The 23,547-nt window shown below is 44.6% G+C and overlaps 1 protein-coding gene across 3 annotated transcripts in view; it reads left to right on the plus strand.

The window, feature by feature from the left end:
• Nucleotides 1-9,605: 9,605 nt before the first annotated feature.
• The window catches only part of LOC117367456 (serine/threonine-protein kinase SBK1-like), a 36,893-nt gene continuing 22,951 nt past the window's right edge, over nt 9,606-23,547 (plus strand). For 2 of the 3 annotated variants that reach the window (XR_004540768.1, XM_033960002.1), the window contains exon 1: nt 9,606-10,657. The gene's annotated coding sequence lies outside the window, so the exon portion shown is untranslated. The remainder of the gene's footprint in view (nt 10,658-23,547) is intronic. The other variant, XM_033960003.1, reaches the window with a different exon arrangement.

Here is a 23,547-nt window from a genome sequence, read left to right on the forward strand (position 1 = left end):
CTGGACGTCTTGTAACCCTACCCTAATAGAAATGCACACCCAGGTACTTAAACTGATAGAAACCCTGCCTGCAAGAATGATGAAGTGGTTTTGCCTCCCCTGACCTCCCTCTCCTCCCCTGACCAGTGACATCCTTTGCACGTGACCCACTATCCCCATGATGGTGACCTTCTCTCCCAGTTTTTGAAGGTTCGGAACAGGTCACGTCTTCAGGATGCTCCTAATGAATATGCATGAGGGAGATTTGCATACAAGGGAGACCACTGGGACTGCAGTGCCCACAGGGGGTCAGGCCTTGCCTTCCCCTGGATTGAAGGTGCGTGGCTGGGTATTAAACCGAGTTGTATGTATAGTTTTAAAGCTAATAGCTCCTCCCCCCTGCCCCAAAAGCTGGAATCTGGACAGTGGCTAATCTTCCTAAAGCGTTCTCTTATACAAACACAGAAATACATTTAAAATCAGCTCTTACCTGAGCAAGAAAAGGTTTGAAAGAATTCAATGAACTGTTATTCCAAGATAGATAGATAACCAAAAAAGAGCATCATCTGACTTCAACCCCCCTTTCCTTCCCCCTAATGTCACATAATTTCTTCTATTCCTGAAGAAATATAAGCTGATAAAGTTTTCTAGAAACATCTCTTACTTACTCGCTCCTATCCCCCCCATGCAAGCATCACACTGATGATATATGTAAAGCACAAATACAGCACAGACAGCTGAAGAGCAGCTCTTCATCAGAGCCCTATGCAGGCATCACACTAGCTTGAACACAGCACGGACTGCTGAAGAGTGGATTTTCATCAGAATCCCATAAAGGATTGAGACATCCGGGTGGTACTTCCATTGGAATCCGTCCTCCTTTTTTCTGGAGCCATATGGTAACCCTACAGTATATGGCCCATACAGGCATTATTCTGATATCTATAAAGCGCAAAAAAAGCACAGACAGTTGAAGAGAGGATCTTCTTCAGAGCCCCATGCATGTGTCACACTGATACACACAAAGTACGAATACACCACAGACAGCTGAAGAGAGAATTTTCTTCAGACTCCTATGCGGGCATCATAAAGCATGAATTCAGCACAGACAGCTGAAAAGAGAATCTTCTTCAGGGCCCTATGCAGGCATCACAAAACATGAATATAGCACAAATAACTGAAGAGCGATTATTTGTCAGAGCCCTATGCAGAGAGTATGCACACTTATACACGTACATTAGATGAAGCCTTTTAATGTAAACTTTTCTTATACTAAGAAATATCTTGCACAATGAGAAAGGGAAGTGGGGTAATGAGGGACATTTCTTGCTATTTTTAATTTCTTGTTTTATTTCTGGTTTGCATTGACATCTTGTGACTTTTGGGGGGGGTCTTAGGCTGAAGGGGCACTGGAGGAAAGAGGAAGTTGGTTTGCCTGCAGTAACAGAAAATCTGCCCCTTTGCTGATCTTGCCTGTTTGGCAGTAAAGTAAATCACAAAACAGAGAACTTGACGGGAATGATTTAAGCAAAGTTAGACGCCTTTAATCGTATATAAGACTGTGCCTTGTGATCACTATACCACAAACTGTGGGAGGGCTGCAGGATATCGTAATCCTTCCCTCTAAAAACCCCTAATGCTACTTCAGTTGCATTTCATAAAAGAAAAATGCCAATTTCTTGATAATTTTGCATCCAGGCACATAGAACAACCTTAATTAAGCTGCGATGAATGATGTGTGCGTGAGAGAGGAGCTGGAAGCACATTTGAACATAAGAGCTGCCCTATTGGGGCAGACCGAAGGTCCATCAAGCCCAGTATCCTGTTTTAAAAAAGTGGTCAACATAGGTCACACGAACCCGGCAACATTCCAAAGAGAAAAACATATTTTATGCTGCTGATCATAGGTTTAAGCTGTGGATTTCCACAAGCCCATCTTAATAATGGCTGGAAATGATCCAGAAACGGTGGTTGAGGATGTTCCGAAAGATGATTTATCACTCTTCACAATAAAACCAAATACAAGTGCAAGTCAGTAGTCCACATAGGTTTGTCCTACCAGACCCTGAGGAAGGTGTGTTCGCCGAAACACAGACCGTGTAGGGTCTGGTAGGACAAACCTATGTGGACTATTGACTTGCACTTGTATTTGGTTTTATTGTGAAGAGTGATAAATCATCTTTCAGAACATCCTCAACCACAGTTTTTGGTTCTCGTCATTTGGATTGTTCTCACTGAGGAATATTGGGTCTTCTTTTTGTTCTCTTGGAAATTATCCAAACCTTTTTTTTAAACCCTGCTAAACTAACTGCTTTCACCACATTCTCTTGCAATGAATTCCAGAGTTTAATTACAAGCTGTGTGAAGAAATATTTTCTCTGGTTTGTTATAAATCTACTACTTAGGAGCTTTATCACATGCCCCCTAGCCCTAGTATTTTTGGAAAGAGTGAACATGTGATTCACATCTACCCTTTCCACTCCATTCAGTATTTTATAGACCTCTGTCATATCACCCCTGAGCCATCTTTTCTCCAGGCTGAAGATCCCTAACTGCTTTAGTCTTTCCGCCCTGCACATCCTTTAGTGGATTCCTCTGGGTAATAGAAATGTCATGAGTATACAGTACATGATTTACTCCTAGGCGTGCCTGGCATTCTTAATGGTGAGTGTCCTTCACTTTACACTGAGGATAATATTACATGGGTCCAGAAAGCTGATCCATTTGGGGCATCGACCTCACGTGGACACGGCAGAGGAGATTACCAGGCGGGCAGAGTTCTGTGTAGCGAATCCGTTGAATCTTGGTCTCCCGCACACAAAATAGGGCTAGTTCAAAAGTATTAGAGGTGATGCTTTCGCGTCCCACCCTCGAGTGTGAATTTTATGTGGTAGTGTTTTCTCAGGAGCAGGTCGCCCACAAGCTCTTTTCTCCCAAGCTGGTCATGCAGGGCTGGGAGACAGCGATACAGTACACAATACAGGCGACAGAGAGACTTCAGTCAGGTCTTGCTGTAGGGTCACAGCAGCTGTAAGTTGTCTTCACTATTCTGTGGTGCTGAATCCTTTCTCTCATGGGGGTCTGCCAGCCCCAGAGGCAGCTGCTCTGCTATTCGCCCCCTTATCAGCTTGTGACTCGTTTAGTAGGGCAAACACAAAAGGTGGAACACTAGCTTCTGGAAACACAGGAAGTTATATGACAGTTTATATATTTATTTTATTAATCTATATATCTAATCTAATCCTTAGGTTTGTATACTGCATCATCTCCACGTTCGTAGAGCTCGACGCGGTTTACAGTAGGAGAAATAGGAAGGAACTACAACAGAGGGTTAGAGGTAGAAGTGTGAAGAAAATTTACAGGACTTGGGATGCCAAGATATAAGAGTTTCCTTGATTCCTAAGTTGGAGGGAGACTTACATTTTTTGAGAAAAGCCAGGTTTTCAGATGTTTGCGGAAAACTTGGAGAGAGCTCAAGGTTCCAAAGAGGGGAGGTAATGTTGTTCCAGAGCTCAGTGATTTTGAAGTGGAGGGAGGTCCCTAGCTTTCCTGTGTGGGAAATGTCTTTTAGCGAGGGGAAGGATAGTTTTAATTTGTGGGAGGATCTGGTGGTATTAGGGTTTGAGGAATTCCAAGAAAGAGGGATAAAGGGAGGGAGGATACCATATAGGATTTTGAAAGTTAAACAGGCGCATTTATAGTGGACCCTGGCGATTATCGGAAGCCAGTGGAGCTTGGCCAGGAGTGGGGTGACATGGTCAAATTTACTTTTAGCGAAGATGAGCTTGGCTGCGGCATTCTGAATCCGTTGGAGTCTGTGGAGGTTTTTCTTAGTTAGGCTTAAGTAGATAGAGTTGCAATAGTCCAATCTGGAGAGGATGATGGATTGGACAAGGAGGGTAAAATGTTTTTGATGGAAGCAGGATCTAACTTTCCTCAGCATGGGAAGGCTGAAAAAGCATTTTTTTTACCAAGGATTGGAGGTGGTCATTGAAGGACAATGTGGAATCAATGATGATGCCCAAGACCTTGCTCGAGAACTCAAGCTGCAGAGAGGAGCCAGAGGGTTGTGGGATGGAGATGGGTAGGTGATCTAGTTTTGGACCGAGCCAAAGAAGTCTTGTTTTGGACTCATTCAGTGTTTCATTTGCACAGTGTGGGCCCAGGATTGTAGGTTCATTATACAAGAGGATATGTTATATATATATAAAATCGGATGTATCTGTATGTGTATGTATGTTCCAGCATAATTCTGAAACTCATGGAGAGATTTCAACCAAACTTGGTATACATATCACTTACTATCTGGGAAAAAAAATACTGTGTGTGTGTGGGGGGGGGGGAAGGGGGTGACATGCAAAATTTATCGAAAACGACAGATATTAGTGTATAATACATAGTTTTCGGGCTCGTTGAGATGAATACTGACACTTCCAATGACGTTTCTGTCCAAGTTCAGCCCCATACAGAGGGCCATTCGTGCTGTTAAAAATAAAGATGTCCACGAAATAAACAATCAAATACTTCCCGTTTTACCAGGCGTAATCACTGAATACTAGTCTATCGATACCGGAAGACGGGGATAAATAAATATCCCGGGTAATCGGCTAGTTCTATAGTACAAGCGAAAACATGTCAGGCACAAATTGTCTGTGTCGAAAGTCTTGCAGTAATTCCATCCAGTATTCTCTGAGTGAGACCCCGGACCCTATGTGGTCATGCTGCTCATGCCAGGTAAGTTAAAAAGGGACGGGGAAAGAGAGGTGCACGCACGGCGGGGAGCAGGGAAGCGTGTGGGGGTGGGGGTGCCACTTTTCTACGCCACTGATCCCACGCCAAGGGTAAAAACCTGGGCAGCTTACAATCTCAAGTCCGGCAACCTAAAAATAATAACCTAAAATCACATACAACATTCATATAAGGTTAAAAGAAGAATTACAATTAATTAAAAAAAATAGGGGGGAGGTAAGCACATTAGGGTCAAAATTCTTCTGCCTGGCAGACAGCTCTCAAATGCAGAATGGCCACTAGGATGGTCTCAGGACTGAAGAATCTCCCATATGAAGAACGTTTGAGCAGGCTGCGCTTATATTCTCTCGAAGAGCGCAGGGAAAGGGGGTGACTTGATAGAAACATTCATATACGTCACGGGCTGTATTGATGTGGAGGAAGAAATATTTTGTCTTATGGGTCCCATGGCGACAAGAGGACATCCGCTAAAACTCAGGGGGGGGAAGATTTCATGGGGACACCAGGAAGTATTTCTTCACCGAAAGGGTAATTGATCGATGGAATGGTCTTCCGCGTCAGGTAGTCAAGGCCAGAACCACGCTCGACTTCAAAGGACGATGGGACAGACAGGTGGGGTCGCTCCAGAGGAATGCTTAAAAGATGGAGGGATGGAGGGAGGGAGGGAGGGAGGGAGGGTTCTTGAGTGGGCAGACTTGTTGGGCCGTCGACCCTTTTCTGCCGTCATACTCTATGTTTCTACGTTTAAAGCCACTATTTATTATAATGAGCATCTGAAGAAAGAAACGTTTTAAAATCAACTTTGAGACATGTTCTTTCTGCATATTGCATTGCACACGTGTATATCACAAAGCTGGAGACATTCTTTCTGTATATTTGCACCCATAAGAACATAAAAATTGCTGCTGCTGGGTCAGACCAGTGGTCCATCGTGCCCTGCAGTCCACTTCCGCAGCGGCCCTTAGGTCAAAGACCAGCGCCCTAACTGAGACTAGCCTTACCTGCATATGTTCTGGTTCAGCAGGGACTTGTCTAACATTGTCTTGAATCCCTGGAGGGTGTTTTCCCCTATAACAGCCTCCGGAAGAGCGTTCCAGTTTTCCACCACTCTCTGGGTGAAGAAGAACTTCCTTATGTTTGTACGGAATCTATCGCCTTTCAACTTTAGAGAGTGCCCTCTCGTTCTCCCTACCTTGGAGAGGGTGAACAACCTGTCTTTATCTACTAAGTCTATCCCCTTCAGTATTTTGAACGTTTCGATCAAGTCCCCTCTTTTCAGGGGAGAAGATGCCCAGTTTCTCTAATCTCTCACTGTACGGCAACTCCTCCAGCCCCTTAACCATTTTAGTCACTCTTCTCTGGACCCTTTCGAGTAGTACCGTGTCCTTTAAGTACGGCAACCAATGCTGGACGCAGTATTCAAGGTGGGGGCGTACCATGGCCCGGTACAGCAGCATGATAACCTTCTCCGATCTGTTCGTGATCCCCTTCTTAATCATTCCTAGCATTCTATTCACCCTTTTTGCCACCACCGCACATTGCGCGGACGGTTTCATCGACTTGTGGACCAGTACTCCCAAGTCTCTTTCCTGGGGGTCTCTCCAAGTACTGCACCGGACATCCTGTATTCGTGTATAAGATTCTTGTTACCAATATGCATCACCTTACACCAGGGATCTCAAGTCCCTCCTCGAGGGCCGCAATCCAGTCGGGTTTTCAGGATTTCCCCAATGAATATGCATTGAAAGCAGTGCATGTGTACTGTACATAGATCTCATGCATATTCATTGGGGAAATCCTGAAAACCCGACTGGATTGCGGCCCTCAAGGATGGACTTTGAGATCCCTGCCTTACACTTATCAACGTTAAACCTCATTTGCCATGAGATATTCTTACTGCACACATGTACATAATATATTTGACACCCAAAAGAAGAGTGTAAATGCCTGCAGAGCTGGGGCAATTTCTTTATTTCAGATTAAAGACCCGACACTGTCAGTGTTTCGGCTCTTGGCCTGCCTCAGAGGTCTTACAATTTCTCTTTTAGAATTGCTCTTTCCAACTTATGATTAAACCACTTTCAGCAGCTTTCAGAATGTTGCTTGCCGTTTCTATCCAATACTTCACACATGTATATCACAAAGTTTGAGACATTCTTTCTGTATATTTGCACACATACATCACATTTGAAATATTCTTACTGTATGTTGCATTGCACACATGTACATAATATGTTTGAGACACATTCATTCTGTTTGTTGCATTGCGCTTGTGTACATCACATGTGCGAGATGTGCTTTCTGTATGTTGCATTGCACACATGTACATCACATACTGGAGAAGCATGCTGGCTGCATCTCGGCCATTCCTATACTGTGCAGCTTGCAGATTTCATAGGATTCTCTGTTGTCTCCAGTAGGAAGGGGGGGGTGAGATGAACCTGCAGACGCAGCTCCCGGGATGGGTTATATTTAGAGTGTGTAGAGAAACAGCTGTTGCTGAGGGCAGAGGTGAAGTTGTAGGCCTGCCAGCTGGCTTCAGCTTTTAAGGAAAGTTTATTCCAGTCCTGGTTTTACCCCATGGCCCACATGGACTTATAGTTTCAATTTCCCCATTGAAATACTGAAGAAAAACAAGACTACAAGTCCCTGCATGCAGTGGGGTAAACTCAGGACTGGATTAACACTGTCGAGAAATTCGGAGCTGGTTGGCAACCGTACAGGACGGCATCCACCTTAGAGAAAAAGCTTGAACCTACTCTTCATGTCCAAAGAGACACTTCCCTACACCCCCTACCTCTGTGGGGACACCCATCCCCCAACAGGCAGTCACTTAACCTCCACATGCTTTCATCAGTCTCTCTTCCTTCCCTCCGGCTGAAATCTCATTGGGATTTGAAACCATGGCCATGGTCCCTAATCTGAACCAAGACCCAGTCTTCCTTGGCATCAGGAGGGGTCAGTGCACCCATGGCAAGAGAGGAACTCTGAGAACCCCCCCCCCCCCGACTCTTGAGCAACGGTTTAAACGGAGACTTTCTGCACAGCTCCTGGGCCCAGAGATGGCTATTTAAAGGAGCCACGTGCCAGCACAGGGGTCAGATTCGGTTCATGACTAAATTAAAACATTTCATGGACAAATAGGAAACATCTGGAAAGTTTCCAGAGCAAACAGCAATTAGAAATAATCTGACAGCTATTATTGGATGTAACAGTTGGGAAGAGAGAACTCATGAGTCAGTCTTAGGGCAGAGGGTGTGTTATTAGGGGTGCGCTGCAGGTTTTGTCATCACTCAGCGGGAGTGAGAGGTGCACCGAAATGTTTGTCATTAGTGCAAAGCGCACTGTGGGGTTTGTCATCAGTATTGGTGCAGGATGCGCTGTGGGGAGAGTCATCAATCAGTGCTACTGCTGAGTGTTGGGGGCACCATCCTCTCTGAACCAGTATTGACCCAGTGTTCCTGCATGGTATTAGAGGGCATCAAGGAACATAAAAACCATAACCTGCTAGAGAGAAAGAGCAGATGCTCTTTTGAGAAGAGAGCGCAAAATTATAAATTGATAAGAACATAAGAGCTGCCGTACTGGGACAGACCGAAGGTCCATCCTGTTTCCAACAGTGGCTGACCCTGGTCCCAAGTACCTGGCAGAAACCCAAAGAGTAGCAACATTCCAGAGCTGAGATTGTGATGTCATAATGCCTCTTTCCACCAATGCCTAAGAGCCAGCCTCACCAGTGATGTCACAACGGCTTCACTGTCCTAGACTTGGCTCACATAAGAACATAAGAGCTGCTGTACTGGGTCAGACCAATGGTCCATGAAGTCCAGTATCTTGTTTCCAACAGTGGCCAACCCAGGTCCCAAGTACCAGGCAGAAACCCAAAGAGTAGCAACATTCCAGAGCTGAGATTGTGATGTCATAATGCTTCATTTCACCAATGCCTAAGAGCCAAACCTCACCGATAATATCACAATGGCTTGAACGTCCTAGACTTGGCTCACATTTGAACATAAGAGTTGCCATACTGGGATAGACCGAAGGTCCATCAAGCCCAGTATCCTGTTCCCAACAGGTCCCAAGAACCTAGCTAGATCCCAAGTAGTACAACAGATTCTATGCTGCTTATTTTAGGAATAAACGGTGGATTTCCCCAAGCCATCTCAATAATGGCCTATGGACTTCTCTTTTAGGAAATTATCCAAACCTTTTTTAAACCCCACTAAGCTAACTTCTTTCAACACATTTTCCGGCAACAAATTCAAAAGTTGAATTACACATTGCGTGAAGAAATATTTCCGGTTTGTTTTAAATCTACTACTTAGTAACTTCATCGCATGGCCCCCCTAGACCTAGTATTTTTGGAAAGAGTGAACAAGCGATTCACATCTACCCTTTCAATTCCACTCAGTATTTTATAGACCTTTATCATATCACCCTTGAGTCGTCTCTTCTCCAGGCTGAAGAGCCCAAGCCCAAGCCTTAGCCCTAGCCGCTTTAGCTTTTCTTAAAAGATTTTAAAGTGTGTCCGGTCTCTGCCAGGAATTTCTCTCTAGCAAATTAGCAAAGGTTTGGATGATGTTTTCGGGAGGCTTGGAAGGTGGGATATCTGATTACGGCAATTTGATGGGCTTAGTTCATGGCCCCTGCTCTGCATGTCAATCTTTTCCATATATCCCCTGGGTTAGTGACGTTAATGTCGCCCAGAAACAGCAGAATGTGACATGTGAAGAGAGATACAAAGGGCTGGGAGTGGAGAGACTTCTCAGAAAAATAGCTCAGAGGACAGATAAGGTGAGGACGCTCTGATTATCAGAGGCTTCTTATAGCTGGGCTTGCATCCAGGAGGGACAGGCAGAGCTGTCATAATACCAGAGGAGTGCTATGGAACAGGAGTGAGGTGCACTGGCAGAGCTGTGTGTGAGGGAGTCAGTGGCAGGGGGCACAGGAGCCAGCTCTGTGGGTTCTGTAAATATCGAGCAAAGAAGAGTAATTTCTAATGGGTTTAGCACCCTCAGTCATTTTGAAATGTTGCTTCCTGTGGCAGGGAATGCTGTAAGGCAGGAGTGAGGTGCATTAGCAGAGCTGTGTGTGTGAGTCTCAATACTGGAAAAACAGGGCGTGCTGTAGGGCAGGAGTGAGGTGCATTGGCAGAGCTGTGTGTGAGGGTCTCAGTACTGGAATAGCAGAGGATGCTACAGGTCAGGGGTGAGGTGCATTGGCAGAGCTGTGTGTGAGGGTCTCAGTACTGGAATAGCAGAGGGTGCTACAGGTCAGGGGTGAGGTGCATTGGCAGAGCTGTGTGTGAGGGTCTCAGTACTGGAATAGCAGAGGGTGCTACAGGTCAGGGGTGAGGTGCATTGGCAGAGCTGTGTGTGAGGGTCTCAGTACTGGAATAGCAGAGGGTGCTACAGGTCAGGAGTGAGGTGCATTGGCATGGAATAGCAGAGGGTGCTACAGGGCAGGAATGAGGTACATTGTTAGGGCTGGGTGTGATGATCTCAGTGCTGGAACAGCAGGGGGTGCTGTGGGGTAGGAGGGAGGTACATTGGAAGAGATGGGAAAAGCAACTTTTAAGTAACAGAGAGGGAGCATGTGTCAGTACCTCCTTCAGGAAACACATGGAAGGGGTCATCTGAGAGTAGGCTTTACAAGACCGATGAGCGAGTGTGAAATGGAGAGATGGAGGAGCTGCATTACGTGCATTAGGGGTGCTGCATGAGTGATGAAGACAGAGAGAGAGAGAGTGGGCATGTATAACTGTGAAAATAAATCCAGCATGAGGATAGGGTGGCAAGGAGAGACGGCATGAGTGCTTGGGAGTGAGACTGGTGCGGAGGGGAAACCTCCACTCTGCCGAGGCTGGCTGGGGGATCTGCCACCCTCTTTGGGGTGATGCTACCAAGGCAGACGTGAGTCCAACTGGAAGGTAAGAGCAGCCAGCTGGCGACAGACAGCCGGGGGGATAGTATATGATTAGCATGTCTGATCATATAACGATCATTCTAATTTCTGCATGCAGAAAAGCATCTGAGTGTAATGTCCATCAGTATATAATTTTGCATTTATTTTGTAAATAATAATGCATTTGTATGTAATAATTTGTATATAATAATGCATTTAGTTTGTATATATTGTATACATAAGTTACTGTATGTGCACATGTAATAATGTCTTTGTATATATCGCTGCATATATGCAATGTTCTGCCTATTAATATTCCCACCGATATTCAAAGCGAGTGAACCAGCCAAAAACGGCTGCGGACGGGTTAAATCACATGGTTGTAGCTCTCTGGTCATTTTCAGAGGCGCTTATTCAGTCGTCCTCACTGAAAATGACCGGCTAGCGCCAAACATAAAGCCAGCTATTTCGGGAGCGTTCCGGAGGCAGATTCCAGTTAGGTCCCGATATTCAGACCTAACTAGCCAGTTTTAACGCATAAATAGGACTGCATAAACAGTTGTCCTATCTCTCCCCCCCCCCTGGTTTTCCAAAGCTGTGCTAGCGGCTGCCGCCTGGCAAAAGCCCCATAGCCCTTTAAACCATTATGGGCTTTGGGGCAATTATCACAGGGGCAGCCGCTAGCATTGCTATGTAAAAGGAAAGGGGGGGATTTATGAGCTAACCTATAGTTGAATATTAACCAGGTTTAATAAGAATGTTTTAAAAACCAGAAATTCAATGCCAAAACCCACACAGGGCCTAGCACTGAATTTTCAGTTTTAGTGATGGCAGCAGACAGCGTTTTTTTGTCTGAATATTGGCTGGATTGTGTTTGTATCTACAAAATTGTCTATGTGTATAACAGGGGTGCCTACGCTTTTTGGGCTTGCGAGCTACTTTTAAAATGACCAAGTCAAAATGATCTACCAACAATAAAATTAAAAAAAAAAACACAAAGCACACTGTACGCAGAGAAAATGTTAATTATCATTTATATTCCGGGGGTTTTCAAAGAGGTCAAGGCAGATGACTTTATGCAATGTCACCTCAGGAACAACTATACAAAAATAGACAAATATTCCCCCTCCCTTTTCACTAACCTGCGATAGCGGTTTTTAGCGCAGGGAGCTGCGCTGAATGCCCCACGTTGCTCTTGATGCTCATAGGCTCCCTGCGCTAAAAAACGCTATTGCTGTTTAGTAAAAGGGGGCCATAGTGCAAAATATAGACAGCAGATATAAATTCTCAAAATGGGCACATTTTGATCACTAAATTGAAAATAAAATCATTTTTCCTACCTTTGTTGTCTGGTGATTTCATGAGTCTCTGGTTGCACTTTCTTCTTCAGACTGTGCAAAGTGTGCATCCAATATTTCTTCCCTTCTTTCAGCCTACTGTATGCTTCCTCTCCTCCAGACCTCATTCCCTCCCCAGCTTTTTCTTCCTCTCTCCCTGCCTCTCCCCTTTCTTTCTTTCTCCCTGCCTCCTTCTTTCTTTCTGTCTCCCTGCCTCCCTTTCTTGCTTTCTCTCTCCATGCCCCCTTTCTTTCTGTCTCCCTGTCCCCCTTTCTTTCTTTCTGTTTCGCTTCTTTCTGTCTCCCTGTCCCCCTTTCTTTCTTTCTGTTTCGCTTCTTTCTGTCTCCCTGCCTGCCCCCTTTCTTTCTTTCTCCCTGCCCTCCCCTAAGCCACTGTCACAGCCATCGGGGAACAGGCCCCCAAGCCACCGCCGCCCCAAGCTCTCCCTGCAGAAGCGTCGGGCCGACCAGCATTCCTCTCTCTGACGTCAATTCTGACATCGGAGAGGAAGTTTCAGGCCAGCCAGGCAGCGATTGGCTGGCCTGGAACTTCCTCTCTGACGGCAGATTGCGAAGGCAATGCGAGTCTATCACGGAGCCTGGGATAAGCTCCACGATCGACTTGCGTTGCCTTCGCAATCTACAGGTCGATCGCGATCGACGTATTGGGCACCCCTGGTGTATCATATCATGAGAGTATAATAATGTTTGTATATATAGCATGGTGAGTGAGTTTATAATAATGTATTTATATAATATTGTCTTTGTATATTTAACACTATATACATATACAGCATTGTGTTTGTAGATATAGCATTTTGTGTGTGTATATATATATATATATATATATATATATAATGTATGTATAAATTATTGTTTGTATATGAGTAGTATTGTATGTGAATTTATAATATTGTCCAAATAAATAATATTTTTGTATTTATAATGTTGTCTCTGTGTATAATACTGTTAGAGTATACAATACAATTCAGTATATTACTTATAGTCTGCCATTAAACCTCTCAGCTCTTTGCGGATTACAAATTTACCCCGCATTTTACGAAGCCACGTTATGCTTTTTTTATCGCTGGCAGCGATGGTATTATCTCCGATGCGCATAGGAATTCTATGAGTGTCGGTCAGCCATATAAAAAAGCCTAACACGGTTTCATAAAAAGGGGGTTAATATACTGGATAGCAAGAAACATCCAGGAATGACATAAATATCATAGAAACCATTCATATATTTCAATAATTATGTTTGCACATATAATATTTTGTAAATATAGCATGGTGAGTGAGAGCATAATAATATGTTAAAATATACAAAGACAATATTATATAAACACTGCATGTGCATATAGAGCATTCTGTTTGTAGATATAGCATTTTGTGTGTATATATAATGTATCTATAAATTATTGTTTGCATATGTGTAACAATGTATGTAAATTTATATTGTCTAAATCAGTGGTCTCAAACATGCGGCCCGGGGGCCACATGCGGCCCACCAGGTACTATTTTGAGGCCCTCGGTATGTTTATCATAATCACAAAAGTAAAATAAAAGTTTCTTGATCATATGTCTCTTTAGTTATAAATTACAATATTATTATTAAGGAAAGATTTATAAACTATAAATTGTCATTTCTTTAATAAGACATTAACTATTTTTTCTGAGGCCCTCCAAGTACCTACAAATCCAAAATTCAAACGGTTTGAGTTTGAGACCACTGGTCTAAATGAAACATCACTGTACGTATGTAATATTTTTGTATTTACCATTAGAGTATTCTAATGTGTTTGTATATATAGTATTGTATGTTTATATATATCATTGTGTATATATAGCATGGTGAGTGTATATGTGCATAGATAATATATAGACACACACGGGCCCATATTCTATGTAGGCACCTAGAAAAATGGAGCCTTCTTCACATCTACAGAGGTGCCTTAGAATGCCTAAAATCGAAGTGGGTGTGGTTAACGCCAGAAATGACCTTAGGTGTTCTAAGCTGCGCCTCTGTGGTAATGGAGGCCTTTAAAACCCAGCGCCTACCACTGATGAAAGCAATCGGCAGCTGGTTTTTAGGCGGCCTTCGATAACAGTGCCGCTTTTACAGAATCTGGCCCACAATGCTATCGTTACAAATATAATGCTATACACGCATAAATGAATGCGTTTGAATATAAAACACTGTATATGAGTTTATAATATTGCCTCATGAAATATATTATTGTCGTTGCTGTTTTCCGGGTCTCGCCACGTCTGCGTAGGTGCGTGATGTCTGAAACGACGATTCTACCTACCCAGACATGGCGAGACCCGGAAAACAGCAACAATCATGACGCCAGCTGCGGAGGCCTAAAAGAACATACAGTATTTATAATATTGTCTCTATGTATAATACTGTGAGAGTATAATAATGCGTTTATATAATAGTGTCTTTGCATATTTGACACTGTATGTTTATAGCATTGTGTTTGTAGATACAGCATTGTGCAGGGAGGGGGGGGTAATTTTCTATAGGCTACCTGAAGTTAGATGCCGGGATGATGCCCATCAAATGTGAATTCTAGATCGTCAATTACGCATGTAATTTCCATTAAAACGTACTACTGAAAGTCCATAGTTATGCACTTAACTTTAGGCAAGAGCATTTACCCTGGCTCAACGGCTGCTTGTAAACGCTATCGTTTTACCTGCGTAATTGATACTATTCTACGACCTGCGCGCATAAATGCTTGCAAGGCACGCTGCTCACCCTCTCATGCTTCACCCAGGTCTGTGGCTCCTTTCCATTCTTCACTCACCACTGACAGCACCTCATCCGTTAACCATATGGCACCTAATTTTGTATGGCATTTATACAGCGTTCATTTCAATTTTTCCGTAAATCTTTAAAAACTACTCTTATTTGCAAAACATTTTGAAAATTTAATTCTTCTGAACATAAGAACATAAGAAGTTGCCTCCGCTGAGGCAGACCAGAGGTCCATCTCGCCCAGCGGTCCACTCCCGCGGCGGCCCATCAGGCCTATTGCCTAAACAATGGTCTCTGGCTAATTTTATAAATTACCTCTAATCCTATCCCTATAACCTACCTCTACTCCTATCTGTACCCCTCAATCCCTTTGTCCTCCAGGTACCTGTCCAGACCTTCTTTGAAGCCCTGTAGCGTGCTTCTGCTCATCACATCCTCCGGTAGCGCGTTCTATGTATCCGCCACCCTCTGTGTGAAAAAGAACTTCCTGGCGTTTGTTCTAAACCTTTCCCCTTTCAATTTCTCTGAGTGCCCCCTTGTACTTGTGGTTCCCCATAGTTTGAAAAATTTGTCCCTGTCTACCTTTTCTATGTCCTTCATGATCTTGAAGGTTTCTATCATGTCTCCTCTAAGTCGCCGCTTTTCCAGGGAGAAAAGCCCTAGCTTTTTCAGTCTGTCAGTATATGAGAGGTCCCCCATACCCTTTATTAGCTTAGTTGCTCTTCTCTGGACTCTCTCAAGTACCGCCATGTCCTTCTTGAGGTACGGCGACCAGTACTGGACACAGTACTCCAGGTGCGGGCGCACCATTGCACGATACAGTGGCAGGATGACTTCCTTCGTCCTGGTCGTGATACCATTATCTCGTGTGTGTGAGGGTGTGAGCATTTGGGTGTTTGGATGTCTGGAGGTATGAGTGTGGAGCGCTTGTTGTGGTCTGAGGCTGAGGGCTTGGGGTTTGCACTGAATGGGCATGTGTAATGTTGTCTATGTATAGATTACACTGTATGTATAGAATATTGTCTGTAACAAGCAAAAAACAAAAGGAATTGACCCCAAAATATCCACAAAGAAGAAAATCCTGAGAAAACAAAAAAACAAATCTCTGTGGAGTGATTATGTTCCTAAATGGGCTTTATTAGAAAGCGTCAAAGTTCCAAAGGTACACTGAAATCATCCACATAAAATAATTCCATCCACATAAAAGTAAACCATCCACATAAGAGCCTTTAAGGACCTAGTCCGCTAGGGATACAGGTCCCAACACGGTCCGTGTTTCGACAAAAAAGTCTTCTTCAGGGGTCCTTGGGGGTCCTATAAAGGTGAGTACGTGGGAAACAATTGTGTGGTGAGTCGGAAGTGAGACCCCTGAAGAAGACTTTTTGTCGAAACGCAGACCGTGTTGGGTCCTGTATCCCTAGCGGACTAGGTCCTTTAAGGCTCTTATGTGGATGATTTACTTTTATGTGGATGGAATTATTTTATGTGGATGATTTCAGTATACTTTTGGAACTTTGACACTTTCTAATAAAGTCCATTTAGGAACATCGTCACTCCATAGAATATTGTCTGTGTAATATTGTGTATATACAGTACTGTATGTGTGTTTATATAATGAGGACAGTTATGACACTTTGTACTCCATAGGACTGGAAGCTCAAATATTTTCAGAGGGAAACTCCTTGCTAAAACCCAGCTGTTTTTGCATGATACAGGCAGAAAGAATCTGCATACTTTGTACCTGTACTAATCCCTCACTGCTTGTATGTTTCCTCATAATCTTCTCACTTTTACCCACTCTAAATGGGAAGGGGTGCAATAATTAAATAGCATTTTCCCATGGGTCAGCACAGTTATATCTGGCTGAAATATCCAGGTATGGATCTGGTCAGTGAGTCAACTCCATAATACATATCTTTCTGTGTTTGCAAACGAAAAAACCCAGGGACTGATTCTGTAAATCAGTTGCTGAAGGGTTAGAAGGAAAAGTGTGCCTTTTTGCAGATGATACCAAGATTTGTAACAGAGTAGATACCGAAGAGGGAGTGGAAAATATGAAAAAGGATCTGCAAATGGTCTAAAGCCTGGCAACTAAAATTCAATGCAAAGAAATACAGAGTAATGCATTTGGGGATTAATAATTGGAAGGAACCGTATATGCTGGGAGGTGAGAAGCTCATATGCACGGAAGGGGAGAGGGACCTTGGGGTGATAGTGTCCGAAGATCTAAAGGCGATAAAACAGTGCTGCCAGAAGGATGCTGGGCTGTATAAAGAGAAGCGTAGTCAGTAGAAGGAAGAAGGTGTTGATGCCCCTGTACAGGTCATTGGTGAGGCCCCACTTGGAGTATTGTGTTCAGTTTTGGAGACCGTATCTGGCGAAGGACGTAAGAAGACTTGAAGCAGTCCAGAGGAGGGCAACGAAAATGATAGGCGGCTTGCGCCAGAAGATGTATGAGGAGAGACTGGAAGCCCTGAATATGTATACCCTAGAGGAAAGGAGGGACAGGGGAGATATGATTCAGACGTTCAAGTACTTGAAGGGTATTAACGTAGAACAAAATCTTTTCCAGAGAAAGGAAAATGGTAAAACCAGAGGACATAATTTGAGGTTGAGGGGTGGTAGATTCAGGGGCAATGTTAGGAAATTCTACTTTACGGAGAGGGTGGTGGATGCCTGGAATGCGCTCCCGAGAGAGGTGGTGGAGAGTAAAACTGTGACTGAGTTCAAAGAAGCGTGGGATGAACACAGAAGATCTAGAATCAGAAAATAAGATTAAATATTGAACTAAGGCCAGTACTGGACAGACTTGCACGGTCTGCATCTGTATATGGCCGTTTGGTGGAGGATGGGTTGGGGAGGGCTTCAATGGCTGGGAGGATGTAGATGGGCTGGAGTAGGTTTTAACGGAGATTATGGCAGTTGGAACCGAAGCACAGTGCCGGGTAGAGCTTTGGATTCTTGCCTAGAAATAGCTAAGAAGAAAAAGTTTTAAGACAGATGCACCCATGTCACCGGCGCCATTTAGAGAATCACGCCTGCCCGATCGCAGCATTTTAGAGGCCTACATTTCAGGCGTCTGTTGCGGCTTTAGGGAGAGTCACTTCCGGGCGAAACCACGCCCACTCCCAGCATTTGGCAAGCTTAAGTATCCCTTCACATCTCTGTAGACCCCCATGACAGACGCCTGCAATGTAGGCGACCTTTTCTAAAAATGTGCATCCCGATTGGCTGCCAGACAGCGGTAAGACCAGTGGTATAGCGAGGGTAAGAGGCGCCCGGGGCCTCTTTGCCGCCCTACTCTCCACCCCTGCTCTTTCCCCGATCCCCCCTGCCGCGTGTGTGCCCCCTTCCCTTTCCCCGTGCTTCTAGTTGTTCACCACTATGAGTAATAAGAACTTCAATGTGCTCCTCGCGACCCCGTTGGCTCTCCCTCTGATGTCACTTCCCTTGCGCGGTGCCCGGAAGTGACATCAGTGGGAGAGATGATGTAGGCACGAGGAGCACGTCAACATTGTTGCTCATGACGCTGATCAACTAGAGTATGGGGGAAGGGAAGAGGCGGGGCGGAAAGGAGGAGGGGTGCCGGCTCCCCCACCAACATGGCACCAAGGGCAGACCGCCCCCCCTTACTACGCCGCCTACCGCCGTCTTCATTCAGGATGCCCATTTGTAGACTCAGCCCCACACAGTTTGTTCAGGTGTATAATGTATTCATTAGGGGGTGGAGCGAGGTGGGGAGCAGGGGGAAGAGTATGTGCTCTGCATTATGCCGGATTCTTCCCCTGCGCACCACGTATGGTTTCGGAATCTCCTCTGGTACGTTCAGCCTCGTCTCTCTCTGCATTTTGCTGGAGTTTGTAACACTGACTGCTAATTGTGGTGGTGTAAAAACTTCATACGGTAACTGATGTTATTTTGGCCCCCCTGACTGGCCCCTTCCCCAGCAGAAAATATCGGCTTTCCCTGTAAATATAGTATGAATTGTGGAATGCATCTGTTGGCCACGCTTTCTGATTAAGCTTGTGGGTTATATTCAAGTGCTGTAGGTGATTCCCCAGTCCCTGGAGAGTTTGCAGACTAAGTTGTACCTGAGACAACAGAGGAGGAAGTGACAGACCCAAGCGCACATGGATCAGCCACAGGTCTTGATCTAATTTTCCCTGATTCGTGGGCCAATGTTGTAAGTATTAGGGCTATCCATCCAGTCATTTTTGCTCTCTGCTGAACTCGTGCAGGAGAAAGCTAGGATTTCACGAAAGGCATTACAGTGTGTGGCGCAGTGGTTAAAGCCACAACCTTAGCACCCTGGGGGTTGTCACTTAATCCCCCCATTGCCCCAGGTACATTAGATAGATAGATTGTGAGCCCGCTGGGACAGACAGATGCTTGAGTACCTGAATAAATTCATGTAAACTGTTCTGAGCTCCCCTTGTAGAACAGTATATGAAATTGAATAAATAATCTAATCTAATCTAATCTAAACCTTAAGTTTATATACCGTATCATCTCCATGAGAATGGAGCTCGACACGGTTTACAAGAACTTAAATAGTGGGTAGAGAAGAAGAAAAAGGATTACATGAACTTATGTGTAGAAGGGGGGGAAGGATAGAGCTACAATTTGCTGAAAAGCCAGGTTTTCCAGTTTTTTTGCGGAATAACTGAAGGGAGCTCAGGTTCCGCAGCGGGGTGGCGAGGTCGTTCCAAAGACCTGTGATTTTGAAGAGAAGGGATTTTCCCAGTTGCTACTCTTTGGGATTGTGGAATCTTGCTATTCCTTGGGATTCTGTATGGAATGTTGCTACTCTTTGGGATTCCAGAATCTTGCTATTCCTTGGGATTTTGTTTGGAATGTTGCTACTCTAATCTAATCTAAACCTTACGTTTATATACCGCATCATCTCCATGAGAATGGAGCTCGACACGGTTTACAAGAACTTAAAATAGTGGGTAGAGAAGAAGAAAAAGGATTACATGAACTTATGTGTAGAAGGGGGGAGAGAAAGGGGGGAAGGATAGAGCTACAATTTGCTGAAAAGCCAGGTTTTCCAGTTTTTTTGCGGAATAACTGAAGGGAGCTCAGGTTCCGCAGCGGGGTGGTGAGGTCGTTCCAAAGACCTGTGATTTTGAAGAGAAGGGATTTTCCCCAGTTTGCCTGCATAGTGGAGAGGGGAAGGCTAGTTTAAGCCTTCGGGCAGTTCTGGAGGAGTCGGGACTGGAGGAGTTGAAAGACAGCGGGATAAGAGGAGGCAGGATTCCGTGAATGATCTTGAAAGCCAGGCAGGAACATTTGAAATGGATTCTGGAGATTATTGGGAGCCAGTGAAGTTTGGCAAGGAGTGGGGAGGCATGGTCAGATTTGCGTTTTGAGAAGATCAGTTTGGCTGCAGTATTCTGGATTAGCTGGAGTCTTAGAATACTTTTTTTTTGATAGATTTAAGTAGATGGCGTTGCAGTAATCTAGTTTGGAGAGGATGATGGATTGGACAAGGATGGCAAAGTGTTGTTAGCTGAAGTAGGATCTAGCTTTCCTCAGCATGTGAAGGCTGAAAAAGCATGATTTTGCCAAGGAGTTGAGGTGGTCATTGAAGGAGAGAGAGGAATCGATAGTGATACCAAGGACCTTGCATGAGAATTTGATTGATAAGAAATGGACAGAGCCTTCCTCGGCTGGGATCACAATCCTTGCCTTAGTTTCACCCAGAGAACCAGAGCTGTTTTACCTAAGCACCAAAGGTGTGATGGGAAACAGGGAGATGAAACCCCATCCAAATCAAAACCCCAGGATTTACTCATATCACTTCTGAAATCCTCAGACTCCCACAAAGAGGAATGAGAAGACCTGTATTGGAGGGGGGGAGGGGGGGCAGGAAAGAAAGGGAAGCTCCAAATGGAGCACAGCTGGTCCCAGTTCAGGCAGATGTATTCAGTCCTCTGGGGTTCAGGATGATGGGAGTTAGAATGAAGAAATGCTGGATTTAATCCCTAATGGATGCAATCGAGCACACCGAATGCAATCCCTGGTACGTGCAAAGTGGATCCTGGCTCCCTGACAACAGGTTTCTTGCCAAAGAATCTTTTTACATATGGGGATTAGGTTGCACGAAATCCATAGGCCACCTACTGAAAAAGAAGTGCCATCTTTTATATAACTCACATACTGGCAAATCTTCAAAGAATGTCACAACAAAACTTATTTTTATCACTTCTCTTCCCTGCTCTTTGGCCCAAATTCACTAAGCAAACCGATCGTGTACCGATCGGTTTGCGAGCCCTTTGCAAACAAATTTCCCTCCAACCCTGTTCACCAAAGCCTGTAGCGATCCTCCCATGCAAATTAGCAAAACCCCATGCAAAATAGCCGAGCGACTGATTCACTAACAATTGCATGGCTATTTTGAATCAGGTTTTAATAATAATAATAATAATAATAATAACTTTATTCTTGTATACCGCAATACCATGGAAGTTCAATGCGGTTAACAATAGAAGAGACTGTACATTTACAGCGATGATACATATTACAGTGTTGTTACATTTACAGAGATGTTACATAAATAGCAGTAATAAAAAGTCATATACTAAAGAAGAGACTGTACGTATACAGCGATGTTACATGTTATAGCGGTGGTACATTTACAGTGATGTTAAATGTGAGGCAATGAAAAGGCAGGGCAATTAGATAAAACAGAGATTGAGAAGGAGAGGCCATGGTGGCTTGGGAGGGGGGCGTAGTCAGAGGGAATGGAGGCATGTCGAGGTCAGGAGGGTGCAGGGAAGGAGGGAAGGCAGCGTTAGCGGAATTTGTCGAAGAGGTAGGTTTTTAGTGACTTCCTGAACAGGTGGTAGGGCGGGGAGTTGGAGATGAGGGCGGTAAGGCAATTGTTCCATTTGCCCGCTTGGAATGCTAGGGTTCTATCAATGAATCTCTTGTAGAGCCTTTTAGGGAGGGAAAGGTGAATAGGTGGGCGTTTCGTGTGCGAGAGGGGCCTGCTATTTCAAGGTGCTCAGACAAGTAGATTGGGGAAGATCCTGTTAGAGTTTTGAAACAGAGGCAGGCGAACTTAAAGATGATCCTTGCCTCTACTGGAAGCCAATGGAGTTTGGTGTAGTAGGGGCTAACATGGTCGTATTTTTTGAGATCATAGATGAGGTGGACGGCCGCATTTTGGACTGTTCTAAGACGTTTGATGGTATTTTTATAGGATCCCGGGTAAATAATGTTGCAGTAGTCTAATATGCTTAATACCAGAGATTGAACGAGTAGACGGAAGGCTTGGTGGTCGAAGTAGCGTTTGATGGTGCGCAGTTTCCAGAGGGTACAGAAACATTTTTTCACCTGGGCACTGGTATGGTCATCGAAGGTTAGGGTGCGGTCCAGGATGACTCCAAGGATTTTTATGGTGGGTAAGATAGGGTAATCTAGCCCATTCAATCTGAGGGAAGTGTTTGTTAATTTGTGGTTGGGACTCGCTAGGAAGATTTTGGTTTTTTTCCAGAGTTCAATTTTAATTTGAGTTTTGAGGTTCACAGTTCTAACTTGGTGAGGATAGATGCAATGAGTTTTTCCGTTTCTAGAGTGAGTGAGGTAATGGGAACAATGATGGTGATGTCATCTGCATATATGAACGATTTTAGGTTAGAGTTTGCTAGGCTTCGTGCCAGAGGGGTCAAGTAAATATTGAATAGGGAGGGGGATAGGGGAGACCCTTGTGGGACTCCACAAGGGTTATGCCAGTGGTGGGAGAAGGCTCCATTACTGTGGACCTGGTAGGTACGGTTGGTTAGGAAGCCTGTGAACCAATCTATTACCTGTCCGGAGATGCCGATGGAGTCAAGGCAGTTGAGCATAATGTCGTGGTCGACCAGGTCGAAGGCACTACTCAGATCGAATTGAAGTATCAGGGCGCTTTTACCCAGTGAGAACAGGTGGAGGAGGTAATTTGTCAGGGCAGCTAGGACGGTTTTGGTGCTATGATTTGGGCGGAAACCGGACTGGGAGTCATGAAGAATATTGAACTTGTCGAGGTAATTCGTAAGGTTGTTGTTGACAAGACCTTCCATGAGTTTTTGGAAGAGTGGTATGTTGGCGATGGGTCTGTAGTTGGTGATGGAAGAGATTGGCTCCTTGGGTTGTTTAGGGATAGGGGAAATGAGGATGTGGCCAAGTTCGGACGGGAAGTGTCCAGTGGACAGGCATAGAGATACCCAATTGAAGAGTTCTGCTTTGAATGATGGGGGGACGCATTTCATGATGATGGGAGGACAAGTGTCTAATAGGCAGTTGGAATTGGCGTATTTAGAATAAAGTTCGAGGAATAGATTCCAGTCAGGATTTACAAAGGAGGTCCAGGACATGTCGGCTATTGAACCTTCTGTATCTGCTGTGCGTAGGTTGAGTGGGGGATCGGGGCTGTGAGCTGAAAGAGACAGTTTTAGAGTGTGGATTTTGTTCGCGAAGTGGTCGGCTAGAGTGATTGCGGAGGGAGGGAGGTCGGAGGTGGGGCGTTTGTGAGAGTCTATGTCGAATAGGGAGTTAACTAGTCTAAAAAGTGCTTTGCTGTTTAGAGAAGGGGAGTTTATTAGTTGGGAGTAGTGTTTACTGCGCTTATCGATGATCTGTTTTTTGTATTCTTTGACTTTCAGTCGCCAGGTAAGTCTGTCTAAATCAGTCCCTGATTTACGCCAGATTCTTTCAAGTTTCCGGACTTCTCGTTTTATGGTCAGGAGGTTCGCGTCAAACCAGCTGTTTGAGGGGCGAAGAGTTTTCGAGCGAAGTTTAAGAGGGACAGTGGTGTTAAGAACCTGGT

The sequence above is a fragment of the Geotrypetes seraphini genome, chromosome 10 (assembly GCF_902459505.1).
Source record: "Geotrypetes seraphini chromosome 10, aGeoSer1.1, whole genome shotgun sequence".
Lineage (NCBI taxonomy): Eukaryota > Metazoa > Chordata > Amphibia > Gymnophiona > Dermophiidae > Geotrypetes > Geotrypetes seraphini.